The sequence below is a fragment of the Muntiacus reevesi genome, chromosome 4 (genome assembly GCF_963930625.1).
Source record: "Muntiacus reevesi chromosome 4, mMunRee1.1, whole genome shotgun sequence".
Taxonomy (NCBI): domain Eukaryota; kingdom Metazoa; phylum Chordata; class Mammalia; order Artiodactyla; family Cervidae; genus Muntiacus; species Muntiacus reevesi.
In genome coordinates, this window is record NC_089252.1 from 91,809,047 (window position 1) to 91,822,793 (window position 13,747).

Consider the following 13,747-nt stretch of genomic DNA (forward strand, 5'->3'; position numbering starts at 1 on the left):
GTCCAAGTCCTCAAGAGCCACTGTGTGTTTACCTCCTGTCCCTGCCACTCACCACAAGTAGACAATGCCCTTAAAAGCTGCTTTTCTTTATCCTGGCCCCAGAGTAAAGAAATAGGGCACAGACTTGAATCCAGCTGATTGCTCAGATCCAAGCTTAGACAAGCCTAGCTGAGACGAAGCAAACTCCAGGCAACTCAATGAGTATACAATAAATACTTATTTAAATAAATGTTTATTTTGAGCAGGCAAGTTTTGATGTAATGTGTTATGTAGCAGTGTTGTAGCAATAACTGACTAATGTAGTTATCAGACAGTAGGCAGAAATTAAACTTTTTATTAATGACAGTTTATATAAATAAGGGGCTTCCTTACTGACTTAGTGGTAAAGAATCTGCCTGCCAATGCAGGAGATGTGAGTTTGATCCCTGGATTGGGAAGATCTCCTAAAGGAGGGAATGGCAACCCACTCCAGTATTCTTGTCTGGGAAATCGCATAGACAGAGGAGCCTGGCAGGCTACAGTCTGTGGGGTGTAGAAGAGTTGTACATGACTTGGAAACTAAATAACAAATGTAAATCTGACTTACGCAGGCTTTAGAATTAAGGAGCAAAGTTTTGAATACTGGCTCAAATATTTAGAGCCACTCTATTCTTTGCTTTATCAATTAAAAGAGGACAATAGTATTTCTTTCACAAGTTTCTAGTGGGGATGAACTGAGAAATCTCTCCACAAAATGATCCTCTATAAAGGGCTCAACATAGAATATGGGACATAATGAAAACTCAAAATTGATAGCTACTAGGATTCTTTTATTAAACATTTACCATTTACAAAAGCATCACTACTAACTGAAATTGAGAAGAGAGGGGAAAAGCCCATTTTTGGTGTAGAATCTGGACTCACTAATAAAACAGAATCACCTGCAAGGCAACATATTTAGTATTGACTGAAGAACATGGCCAAAGGCAATTGCTTTGGAATTAAACACAGGTTTGGAACAGGAATTTATTTTTTGAACACTGCTAAGCACTGACCATACCAAAAAATCTCTATAAAATTTGATGGATGAGTTCTATTATATATGTAAAAATTAAGGCATGGCCTTATCCAAGTGTTGTTCACAACAGGTACTGAAATCCATAACAGGGAGCCCAGAACTCACAAGGGAGGAGAGTTTTCAACCTAAGCTTGTACAAAAAGAACAAATACTCAGAGGAATCGGGTGGAGAGGGAGGTGGGAGGGGGGATCGGAATGGGGAATACATGTAAATTCATGGCTGATTCATGTCAATGTATGACAAAAACCACTACAATATTGTAAAGTAATTAGCCTCCAACTAATAAAAATAAATGAAGAAAAAAAAAAAAAGAACAAATACTCAGATAAGCAAATGAATTGCAAGCCAAAGGACTTTGAGCTTTGTATTTGAACAAAGGCTGATCTAATTTGACAGAGATCCACCAAGTGATCAGAAAAAGCAACCAAGTGGTCTACAGTGAATTAGTGAAATTTGTTGAGAACACAGTGTCTCTGAGTTCCTAGACCTAATGTTCTTTTCTGAATGGAGGAGATAAGACAGGTAAATAGTAAAGAATGTAAAATTTAGGGATGGGAGAGGGGAGGGCGGCTGAAGAGTGAAGGGAAAAATATATATAATTATGACTTATTTGTGTTGTTGTGCAGCAGAAAACAACACAATATTGTGAAGCAATTTTTCTGCAATTCAAAAATAAAACAAAAGAAGAAAATAAATCTAGGTGAGTGTGTTCCTTATTTAGTAATGTAGTCATGATTCTCCTTAGAAGCTACAATCCCCCTGGCTGCATGTCTCCCAGATACTGTTTCATGATTATTTTCAAAGGGCAGTACTTCAACTAGTCTATGTCCACATTAGAGACCATAGAATCACCCAGAAACCTGCTTTAAAATGGATATCCTGCCCAGCACCAGACTTCCTGATTCAGCAGTCTGAAGTAAGGATGGGAGCTTCCCTTCCCACCTCATGCACCAGATCATTGTCAAACAGACGGTGTGAAGACTGTTCTTTGAGGAGGACTGAGCTAAACTTAATGGAGCGGGGGTGGGTGGGGGCCCAAACTAGTGTTTTCTGTGCCTCACAGATTTGTTTTCTTTGGCGGGTGCCAAAATGTATGAAATTTCACAAAAAAACAAAATTCTGGCTTTTCTCAGAAGAGTTAAGGAGACCCCAGGTGGCTCTCCTGCCTGCAATGCGGGACACCTGGGTTCAGTCCCTGAGTTGGGAAGATTCCTTGGAGGAGGGCATGGCAAGCCACTCCAGTATCTTCTCTGGGAAATCCCATGGACAGAGGATCTGCTGGGCTACAGTCCGTGGGGTTGCAAAGAGTCACACATGACTGAGCAACGAAGCACAGGCAATTCCTGACCTGGGTTTCAGCATGACAAATGAACACTCTGGAGAAGCTGCAAGGTGATCAGTTAGGAGGATCCTGAAAGCATGGAAACAAGAGACCAAAGCTACTGTCCTGATAGGGCAAGATGTTAGGACTGAGGTTCTCAGGCTGAAATCTCAGGTCACCTGGCATTAAAACAATCACCAGCATGTTTAAACAATGCATGCAGTGACCTGGACCTTCTGCTAAAGACTTTAGGTATATTGTTTCTAATCCTCACAACCACTCTGCAAAGCGGATATTGTATTTTTATTATAAGATTAAAACTTTAATTGTTAGAATGTTTTACCTAAGGTTGTATAGCTGGCAAAGGATGGTGCTGGCTCCCTATTTTTAATGACCCACTGCTTCTCCAATTTTGTATATTAAGGAGGAAGAGGAACACAGGATAAATGTTAAAAAGCATTGGGTTGGGATTCAGGAATCACAAAGAAGGTTTATGAATCAAAACTTGAAAAAGCAACTAAAAAATGTTTTCCATAACTGGTTTGTCATGTCATGTGACTTCCTTTTTAAGAAAATCTTGTTTAAGGAGATAAGTCAAAGACAACTTGGTGTTCATTTTGGTTATTGACATCATCCATTATGTATCTTGTAAATTTTAGAATTAATGGAAATTCTTACAATAAGTGGACTCAATTATTTGTCAAGTTTGGAATATGATTATGTGCCTCCTGGTGTCATTATGTGTGTTTCTATGTATGTGTAAAATCATATGTCTTAAATTTTGTAAGATATCCCATGGAGTCGCGAAGAGTTGGACACGACTGAGCGACTAAATTGAACTGAATCCTCCATTTAAAAAAATTGGTCCCATTATACAGACACACTATTGCAATGGCCTAGAAATTTGAGTTATTCAGCATCTAAGTTGGGTGTGTGCATGCTTAGTCATGTCCGACTCTTTGTGACCTCATGGACTGTAGCCTGTCAGGCTCCTCTGTCCATGAGATTTTCTGGGCAAGAATACTGGAGTATCTTGCTACTTCCTTCTCTAATTCAGCATCTAAAGTCCATTCTAATTCAACTGTTTTAAAACTAAAAGGGGCACAAAATTCTTTTTAAGATCACATATACTAACCAGGGATATGGAGAAGCTGGTTTCTGTTCCACTCACTGTCTGCCACTGGTCAGAGTAACAAACAGGGAGTCATGCCATGCAAAAATTCACCGAAGTCAAAAAAACTGAATTCTAGACTTGATGTTCAGGGAAGGCAATGGCACCCCACTCCAGTACTCTTGCCTGGAGAATCCCATGGACGGAGGAGCCTGGTGGGCTGCAGTCCATGGGGTCACTAAGATTCGGACATGACTGAGCGACTTCACTTTCACTTTTTGCTTTCATGCATTGGAGAAGAAAATGGCAACCCACTCCAGTGTTCTTGCCTGGAGAATCCTAGGGACGGGGGAGCCTGGTGGGCTACCGTCTATGGGGTTGCATAGAGTCGGACACGACTGAAGCGACTTAGCAGTAGCAGCAGCAGCAGACTTGATGTTCCTATTCTGAAAAGAAAAGTGATTACCTCTTTTTTATGCCTCTATAAATAAGAGGATTGGAAATAACTTCTGCAAGTCTTTTCAGTTCCAAAACTCTATTAGTCAAAAAGAATTATTAGCTTATCTTATGAGGAGGAAGAAAATCACTCCAAACTCTCTTGTAAATAGATAGCATGTAACTGAAACCTTAAGGCAAATGTATTTCTTATGAAACTTGTGAATAATGGCTTGTGAACTATTTTGTTCACATGATGAAACTACAAGCACAGTCCCTCAACATAAGTTCCTAAAATTCACTAATATTTCAACATATGGTTCTATGCTACTTGTGAATATACAGAAGATTGCATTTTTCTGCTTCCTTGAAGTGAATCATGTTAATGAAATATGACTGTAAGTGACATGAGATACCTTGGGGCCAAAGTACTTAATTGCTGGGGCTCAATTTTCTAAACCCTCTCATTTGTCATCCCTTGGATGGTTCAAGTATGAGATGGTAAGTCCTCCACTGATATGGGTCCCTGAGAGACTCTGAGGAGCTCAGTATCTCATTCAATCTGCACTGGGCGTAACCTAACACTGGAAGACCAGGTCTCCCGCATTGCAGGCAGATTCTTTATTGTCTGAGTCAACAGGGAAGTGGTATAGGAAGACATACTGCATGAGTAAGACCCACAATGTGAGTAAAACATACAGCATGAATGTTGGAACACTGGCATTTCAGAGTTCATTTCTTCCCACGGCAAAAATCAATGTGTGATGTTTATGGCAGAGCAGCATCTTATCACTTGGGAGATTATTAAAAATACAGAATCTCAGGCCCCAGGTCACAACTACTGAGACAGAGGCTGCAGGTGATTTGCACACATAGTTGGAGAAGCACTGAGTCTATTCTGATTTATACAGCCCTTAACTTTGTCCAATGTATTGGGTTGGCCAAAAAGTTTGTTTGTACCATCTTATGGAAAACCTTGAACGAACTTTTTGGCCAGCCCGATAGATATCTATCTGAAATATCTAGCTCTCCCTAATTATCACGACTATCTCTACTTAAGGATCTCTTTCATCGAGTTTCAGAGCAGTCTCACAAATCTGACAAAGTCAACAAAGAAATAACTGAAATACATCATGGCAGCACTGCATCAAATTATACTTAACAGTATGAATATTCTCTATTCCTATCTCAAGGAATTGGGAAAGGGAAATACACATAAATATCTCACTCATAAAAATTTGCTAACAATCTCTCATGAGATGAATAGTTTTGGCTTCAGACTACCACGAAGAAAATGTTTCTCTCTGCAACAGAGGTAAATATAGTCTTAGTGACCAACATAGCCCATGTTTTTTAAAAGTCTGTTATCTCAGGTATTCACTCGTTTTTTTATTCAACAAGTATTTTTAAAATACCTATTATGTGCCTGGACTATTTTTGTGTGTATCCTAAAGGTTTTATAGCATAAGATTTACCAGTTTGGCCATTTTAATGTGTAAAATTCAGTAGCATTTGACATATTCACAGCATTGAACAAACATCACCACAATCTAGCTCAATAATATTTTCCTCACTCCAAAAGGAAACCCCGATATTTAGGCAGTAATTCTCTATTCCTCTCTCCCTGTAGCCCCTGGCAACCACTATTTTACTTTATGTCTGTATGGATTTGCCTTTTCTAGATATTGTATATAAATGTAGTCATACAATATAGAGCCTTTGTGATTAGCTTTTTTCACTTAGCATAATGTTTTTCAGGTATGACCCTTGTAGCATGTCAGTACTTCATTTCTTTTTGTGGTTGGCTTTCCTGGTAGCTCAGATGGTAAACAATCCACCTGCAATGTGGGAGACCCAGGTTCGATCCCTGGGTTGGGAAATTCACCTGGAGGAGGGCATGGCAACCTACTCCAGTAGTCTTGCCTGGAGAACCCCCATGGACATAGGAGCCCGGTGGCTACAGTCCATGGGGTTGCAAAGAGTTGGACAAGACTAACAGACTAAGCACATCATTATTTCATTGGATGGATATACCACATTTTGCTTATGCACTCCTCATTGATAAACATTTTGGATTGTTTCCCCATTTTTGTTGTTGTTGTTTAGTTGCTAAGTCACGTCAATCTCCTTGCGACCTCATGGACTGCAGTGCAACAGGCTTCCCTGTTCTTCACCATCGCCTGGAGTTAGCTCAAATTCATGTTAGTTGAGTCAGTGATGCTATCCAACCATCTCATCTTCTGTCACCTTCTTCTCCTGCTGCCCTCAATCTTTCCCTGCATCAGGGACTTTTCCAATGAGTCGGCTCTTGGCATCAGGTGGCCAAAGTATTGGAGTTTCAGCTTCAGTGTCAGTCCTTCCAATGAATATTCACGGTCAATTTCCTTTAGGATTGACTGGTTTTATCTCCTTGCAGTCCAAGGGACTCTCAAGAGTCTTCTCCAGCACCACAACTCCAAAGAATCAATTCTTTGGCATTCAACCTTCTTTATGGTCCAACTCTCACATCTGTTCACAAGACTACTGGAGAAACCAAAGATTTGACTATACAGACCTTTGTTGGCAAAGTGATGTCTCTGCTTTTTAATATGCTGACTAGGTTTCTCATAGCTTTTCTTCCAAGGAGCAGGCATCTTTTAATTTTAAGGCTACAGTCACCATCTGGAGTGATTTTGGAGCCCAAGAAAAGAAAATCTGTCACTACTTCCACTTTTCCCCCTTCTGTTTGCATTGAAGTAATGGGACCAGATGCCATAATCTTAGTTTTTTGAATGCTGTGTTTTAAGCCAACTTTTTAACTCTCCTCTTTCACCTTTATCAAAAGTCTCTTTAGTTTCTCTTTGCTTTCTGCTGTTAGAGTGGTATCATTAGCATATCTGAGGTTGTTGATATTTCTTGGTTAACAAAGTGCTAGTTGCTCAGTTATATCCCACTCTTTGTGATTTCTGGATGGTAGCCTGCCAGACTAATCTGTCCATGGAATTATCCAGGCAAGAAAACTGGAGTGGGTAGCCATTCTCTTCTCCATAAAATCTTCCAAACCCAGGGACCAAACCTGGTCTCCTATATTGCAGGCATATTCTCTACTGTCTGAGCCACCGAGGATGTCTTTTCTCCCTTTAACTATTGTGAATAGGGCTTCTACGATAAGTTCCATGTATAAGTTTTTGTTTAAATATCTGTTTTAAATTCTTTTGAGTATGGAACCATTTTTAAATGGTGAGACAAAGAGATGAAATTCTTTGTCTTAAAGGGATTTAAATCTATTAAGAAAAAAAATATTAACTGCTGAAAGCAGAAAATGTCAGAGCCACTTAGACTAAGATCATTAGGTAGTCTTTCAATTAAATATCTCAGAGCTAAAAAGCTTCAGTGTTAAATAAAACAAACAAAACAAGGTTGGGAAGTATAGTAGTTAGTCATACCTAATTCCAATCCCAATGTTATCTACTACTTACTATGTGACTCTAGAAAACAATTTCCACAAGACAATTTTCTCTTTTAAAGATTGGGAATAAGGATAACATATCCTGCATGATAGGATTAGTTTGGAGATTAAATGTAATAATATAGGCAAAGCATTTTAAGGACTCCAGAAGTCATCATTAATATTATATGCGTTTCAGAGAAAAATGGGACTAAATCAAGGTAAGGCAATAATATAAGGAGGGGACCTGGTGGTTTTCTCTGTCTGAAGTCCCTTCCTTATTTGATTACTGAAATCTTTTCCACAGTAAGTCATGCATTGTACACAGTTCAGTGAGACTGGCCTCATACTCCAGTCAAAGCAATGAACATCTGAACCAACTTGGCCCATCCCAGGGAATGGTAGGTGGCCCAAACTGAACTAGAGTCTGAGGTTTTTTGTGTTTTTTTTTTCTCCTATAAGGACACTGGTAGAGAAAAGCACCTCTAGCATCTACAACCACGAGGAGGGTGTAACTTGTACCTTCTTTTGACCATTTGACATGTCGTATGGACAAAGTCAGTTGCAAAAAGGAAGAATTAGGGACATCCATGCTTAACAAGCAGGACTTTTCTGATGGCTCAGCGGGTGAAGAGTTCACTTGCAATGCAGGAGACATAGGAGATACGGGTTCCAATCCCTGGGTCAGGAAAATTCCTTGGAGGAGGAAATGGCAACCCACGCCAAGTATCCTTGCCTGGGAAATCCCTTGAATGGAGGAGCCTGGCAGGCTTTAGTCCATGGGGTAGGAAAGAACGAAACACAACTGAGCAACTGAGTGTGAACACAGCATGTACCGTTTACTTGAAAAGCCAAGACTAATGTGAACTATTTTTCTGGGCTCCAAAATTACTGCAGATGGTGATTGTAGCCATGAAATTAAAAGATGCTTACTCCTTGGAATGAAAGTTATGACCAACCTAGAGAGCATATTAAAAAGCAGAGACATAACTTTGCCAACAAAGGTCTGTCTAGTCAAGGCTATGGTTTTTCCAGTGGTCTTGTATGGATGTGAGAGTTGGACTATAAAAAAAGCTGAGCGCCGAAGAATGGGTGCTTTTGAACTGCGGCAATGGAGAAGACTCTTGAGAGACACTTGGACTGCAGGGAGATCCAACCAGTCCATCCTAAAGGAGATCAGTCCTGGGTGTTCATTGGAAGGACTGATGTTGAAGCTGAAACTCCAATACTTTGACCACCTGATGCGAAGAGCTGATTCATTTGAAAAGTCCCTGATGCTGGGAAAGATTGAGGGCAGGAGGAGAAGGGGATGACAGAGGATGAGATGGTTGGATAGCAACACTGACTCAATGGACATGGGTTTGGGTGGACTACAGGAGTTGGTGATGGACAGGGAGGTCTGGTGTGCTATGGTTCATGGGGTCGCAAAGAGTCAGACAAGACTGAGTGACTGAACTGAACTGAATGTAAATTTAATGTATAAGCAGCTACATTAACCTGTTTACATAATATTCAATTCACGAGTCATGCTACTGCTGCTGCTAAGTCACATCAGTCATGTCCGACTTTGTGCGACCCCATAGATGACAGCCCACCAGGCTCCCACCCCTGGGATTCACCAGGCAAGAATACGGGAGTGGGTTGCCATTTCCTTCTCCAGTGCATGAAAGTGAAAAGTGAAACTGAAGTCGCTCAGTCATGTCCAACTCTGTGACCCCATGGGCTGTAGTCTACCAGGCTCCTCTGTCCATGGGATTTCAAAGTCAAGAGTACTGGAGTGGGTTGCCATTGCCTTCTCCACACAAGGCATGAGAAACCTGCTATTTCTCCATCTCTCTGCCCAGAGCATCATCATAAACAAGGTAGTTCAGAGATCACTCATACATTGCCACAGGCTATCTGTGGTACTCCTGATTTTAGCTCTACAAATGTGTCTTCCAAAGTATAGGGTTTATTGACAGCTAAGACTGAAGATATGTGCCTGAGGCTTGTAGAAAGCCAAAGGTCATCATGTGAGACTGAGGCATTAAAACCAAAATAAAGCAGCAAACACACAGGACTTTTGCTTAAATAAAGCAAAGACTCTGATAATCAAGTCACTGAGGCTTCTGAGCTTTCAAGCCAGTCTTCACTCAGTGCATCATTAGCCATCACTGCCTGATGAGAATTATCCTGTAACAGAACTTGATTTGCGTGACCATGCTGGTGTAGATTACCCATGAGGGGCAGCATTTGGAAGCTGAGATACAGAAAATGGTAGATTAGCCATTAAAATGGCCACAACTAAGACAATGCTCTATTCCTCCATGGACAGCATCAAAGTCCAGAGCAGCATCACAATGTTTTATTTTTTTTCCATTTTGCATGTAGCTTGGAACCAACATGCCATTTACTTTTTTGCCGTCCTATATGGTTTTTATTTCATTATGTTCTGTCACTCTTCTTGGTTTCTCACAAGCTCTCTTTGCCCCTTTAGCTTCCATGCCATTGTTTCTTACCATTAAGTTGTAATTTCTAGTTCAGTTTCCATTGTGTCTGGTCTTGGGAGCTGCAAGGCTATACATGCATTCATTATATAGAGAGAGCTTATTCTCTGAAATGGAGAAATATAAAGTGTCTGGACATTAGATCTATCTGTGAGTTGCTTCTCAGGCATAGTGAATTTCAAAGCAACTTGAACATTAAAAACTGGGTAATGTAACTGTGCTTCATGTTAGCCTGCTGGTTTACACAAGAAGTCCTTGGAAAATGCCCTAAATAATTTGTGATAATCTGTCGAAGCTGAAATGTGCACAGGGCAGTCACATCGGTTTGTTACCTCAGAAAACAGCTGAAATGCTTCAACTAGCTTCCTGACCCAGCAGACAGTTTTCTCAGCAATTTCAGTTCAAGGGGCTTCAAAGCTGTGTAATAACTACTTTTCCCAAACACAAATCTGAAACTAAATAGGATCATCAAGAAGAAGAGACTGTCCTTCTGAAACTGGGTACCAATTGCTGTGTTCAATAAAAATAGCATCTTACCCAACATCAAAAGCAATTTTATGAAATTGGTAATTTCAACACTCCACACAGCCCAGGCCAGACACTGGGGAATGCATTTGTAAGAGTGGCACAAAACCCTAGTTGATCACCAACTAGCTGACTCATGAAAACAAGCCATGTGGAAAAATAAAAAAGTTGAGGCTAGCTTTCCAGTTAAGCCACATGAGAAAAATGAGATCCTAGGCAGCAAAGAGAAACATCTTTCTACACAAATAGATCATCTGTGTTAACAAAGACAAGCTATGAATATGCTCTAGAAGACACCATAGTAACTATGATTAGCTATTTCAATATTCAGATGCCTCTATTTGAAATTCATCTCTATTACAAAAAAATCTATAGTATTGGGTTAGCCAAAAAGTTCATTTGAATTTTTCCATAATATCTTATGGAAAGAGTGATGGAACTTTATGGCCAACCCAATAGATAGTTATCAAGGTTTTGGAGGATGTCTAGTTTGTAGATTATCCTGGTCCATTTATTTCTCTTGATAGAGACTGATAGAACTAAAGGTGGCCCCATGAACTGCTTTAAGTAATATGATCTACTTGGAAATATCTCTTCAATGAAAAGTCCTATCATCATTTCTTTTTTAAAGTTTTTTTTTTTTTTTTTTGGTGGCCCATTTTGAAAGTCTTTATTGAATGTGTTAAAATGTTGATTCTGTTTTCTATGTTCTGGTTTTTGACCATGAAGCCTATGAGATCTTAGCTCCCCAACCAGGGATCGAACCCACACCCCTTTCATTGGGAGGCAAAGACTTAACTACTGGACTGCCAGAGAAGTTCCAAGTCCTTTCATTACTGAGAGAAAGGTTGGAGGTTTACAAACACTTTAGTTATTATAAACAAATAATATCCAGCTTTACACAGGGCAATAACAACACTTCAACTAATACCCTTTGTTGACTATTTATTTGGTGCCCAGCTCTGTGTCATGGATTTATTTGAATTAACCTAGGTGGCAGTGGTAAAGAACTCACCTGCCAATGCAGGAGACCTAATAGACACGGGTTCAATCCCTGGGTTGGGAAGATCCCCTGGAGGAGGGCATTCCAGTATTCTCGCCTGGAGAATCCCATGGACACAGGAGCCTGGCAGGCTACAGTCCACGAGGTCGCAAAGAGTTGGACACAACTGAAGCAACTTCACACGCACACACATTTAACCTTCTCAACAAACCTGTGAAGTTAGTATTGGTAGCTCCATTTTACTGATAAGAGAATTACAACTTAATGTTAAGTATTTAGAACAGAATTTCAGGCTGGTAATAGCTGGTAAAGACAGTACTCGAACCCGGATGGTCTAACATCAGGGCTGCTGCTTATCTCATATTGTCCCCCCTTGGTTATAAATCCATTTTGGTTTCAGGACCCAGGGACTGAAGCCATGTCTCATGCATTGCAGTTGGATTCTTTACTGCCTGAGCCACCAGCAAAGATTTTATAAAGTTTCCTTCTCACTAAAACCAAGTGATAGGCCCAAAATTCTTTATAAAGTCTCCCTGTTAATACCAAAATATTCTTGGCAAATATAGCAGTTTGGGCAACATAGTCTATAGTCTTGAAACCCTGTATTTGAAGATGCCCAAACTCTGTTTTAAGGTTTGTAGGTTTGTCACACAACATCTCCCAGTCCTATGTCTTCATCTTTTCAAAGGAAATGATAATACTTGCTTCCCAGGGTTATGAGGATTAAATGAGAGAATATCCATAGATACATCTGCTAATGTGTGTATCAAGTAATAAGAACACTTTTAATTTTCTTCCTTCTGTCATGATCACTCTTTTATATTCCATGATAAAGAAGTTCATTATTTTTTTTTTAATCATCAGATCCTGATAAATTGCTGAACATGTAAGGGGGCAGTTAACTAAAGGGTGGCATAGACTGAAGAATCCCGTGGACAGAGAAGCCTGGTGGGCTATAGTCCATGGGGTTGCAAAGAGTCAGACACGACTGAGCACTGAGCATGCATGCATGGCATAGACTGAGCACAGTTATGCAGGGCAAGAGAAAGAGTTTGTTGAATGCAAACTCTCAGGTAAACTCACCCCAGGCTGATATGAGTATGTAGACAATTTGAATGGGAAATAGCTCTGTGACACAGATAAGATCTGTGAACCCAACCAATTCCCAATGGTTCTTAATCTGCCTATTCTATTTTAATTGACTCCCCTTCCTAGGGTTAATTTCCAAATGTAACAGTCAATGACACTAGGCAAAATCTGCAGCAACTACGCTCATTAAAAACAATGACAGAATCTTTTAAATGTGAACCTGTGACAGAAGGCACACTTCACAAGTGGGTTCCCTTCACCACTGGCATCAGCTAACAGGAAACCCAATGTTCTCTATCAGCTTGGAAATTGCAATTTCTTGTTTGTCATATGCAAATAAGAAAAGAAGTAAATTTGGGAAAACAGCACTTTGGGATTTAAAAGGACAGGAATTTCTGCTAGACCCTTTAGTTACATTTTCTTTGGAATTGCCATTTTCTTGCATTCTCAAACATTTTAACTTGTTCTAAATCTATTCCAAATGACCCCCTTCAACACTATGACCAAAAAAATCACATCAATAGCCCCATAATGTAGTAGTGCCATGATCACAGTGGCGTGATTAAGAGTTTGGGATCTGGTACAAGTGTCCTTTATCACAAGCAAAATATGTGTCATTGGGCATGCTAATTACAAAACAGTCACAACCTAAAAGTTGAGAGTTATGTTTTTTTAGGTGGAAATTTCTAGGAGTTAAGCCCAGGAGGCAGCATTTCAAGTAGTCCTGTGAGCACTCCTCCAAGGAGGTGAGGGGAAGAGCCAGGTTATGTAGAAGTTTCGCAACAAAGGGAAGGTAATTTGAACATCAAAAGATTATTGTTAATTAAAGAAACTGTTAGGTAGTTAGAATAGGGAAAAGGAGTCCAAAACGACAGTGGCTAAAAGATCTGGAAGGGAAAGCCCAGGAAAATAGAACAAAGGAAGGACCGAGGACCGGAGTGAGAACCTCAGGTAAAACAAACAACGCTCCTGCCTAAGCCCAATTTACATAAGACAGGCCCAGGGACAGAAAAACATATAAGAAGAGGAGCCAAAGCCTTTTGCTCTCTCTCTCTCCCCGCGCAATGGGGCGATCTTCTCTTAGTGTCTTTGGATCGACGTGCCCTCATGCCTCCAAGATGGATTTTCCTGCTATTATCTAAATAAATAGAGCTGTAACACTGAACTGTAGCCCTGATTTATTTAAGAGCTATGACACGGTCCGTTCGAGACCTGAGAGCTATAACTCGGTCTGTCGTCCGAGAGCTGTGACCCGCCAAGGGGCTTTAATGTCCGTCACTCCAAATTTTTGT

At 40.2% G+C, this 13,747-nt stretch overlaps 1 protein-coding gene across 1 annotated transcript in view; it reads right to left on the reverse strand.

Annotated features, from left to right (window-relative positions):
- TAFA1 (TAFA chemokine like family member 1) overlaps positions 1-13,747 on the reverse strand; it is a 513,193-nt gene that overhangs the window by 193,889 nt on the left and 305,557 nt on the right. The window lies entirely within an intron of this gene.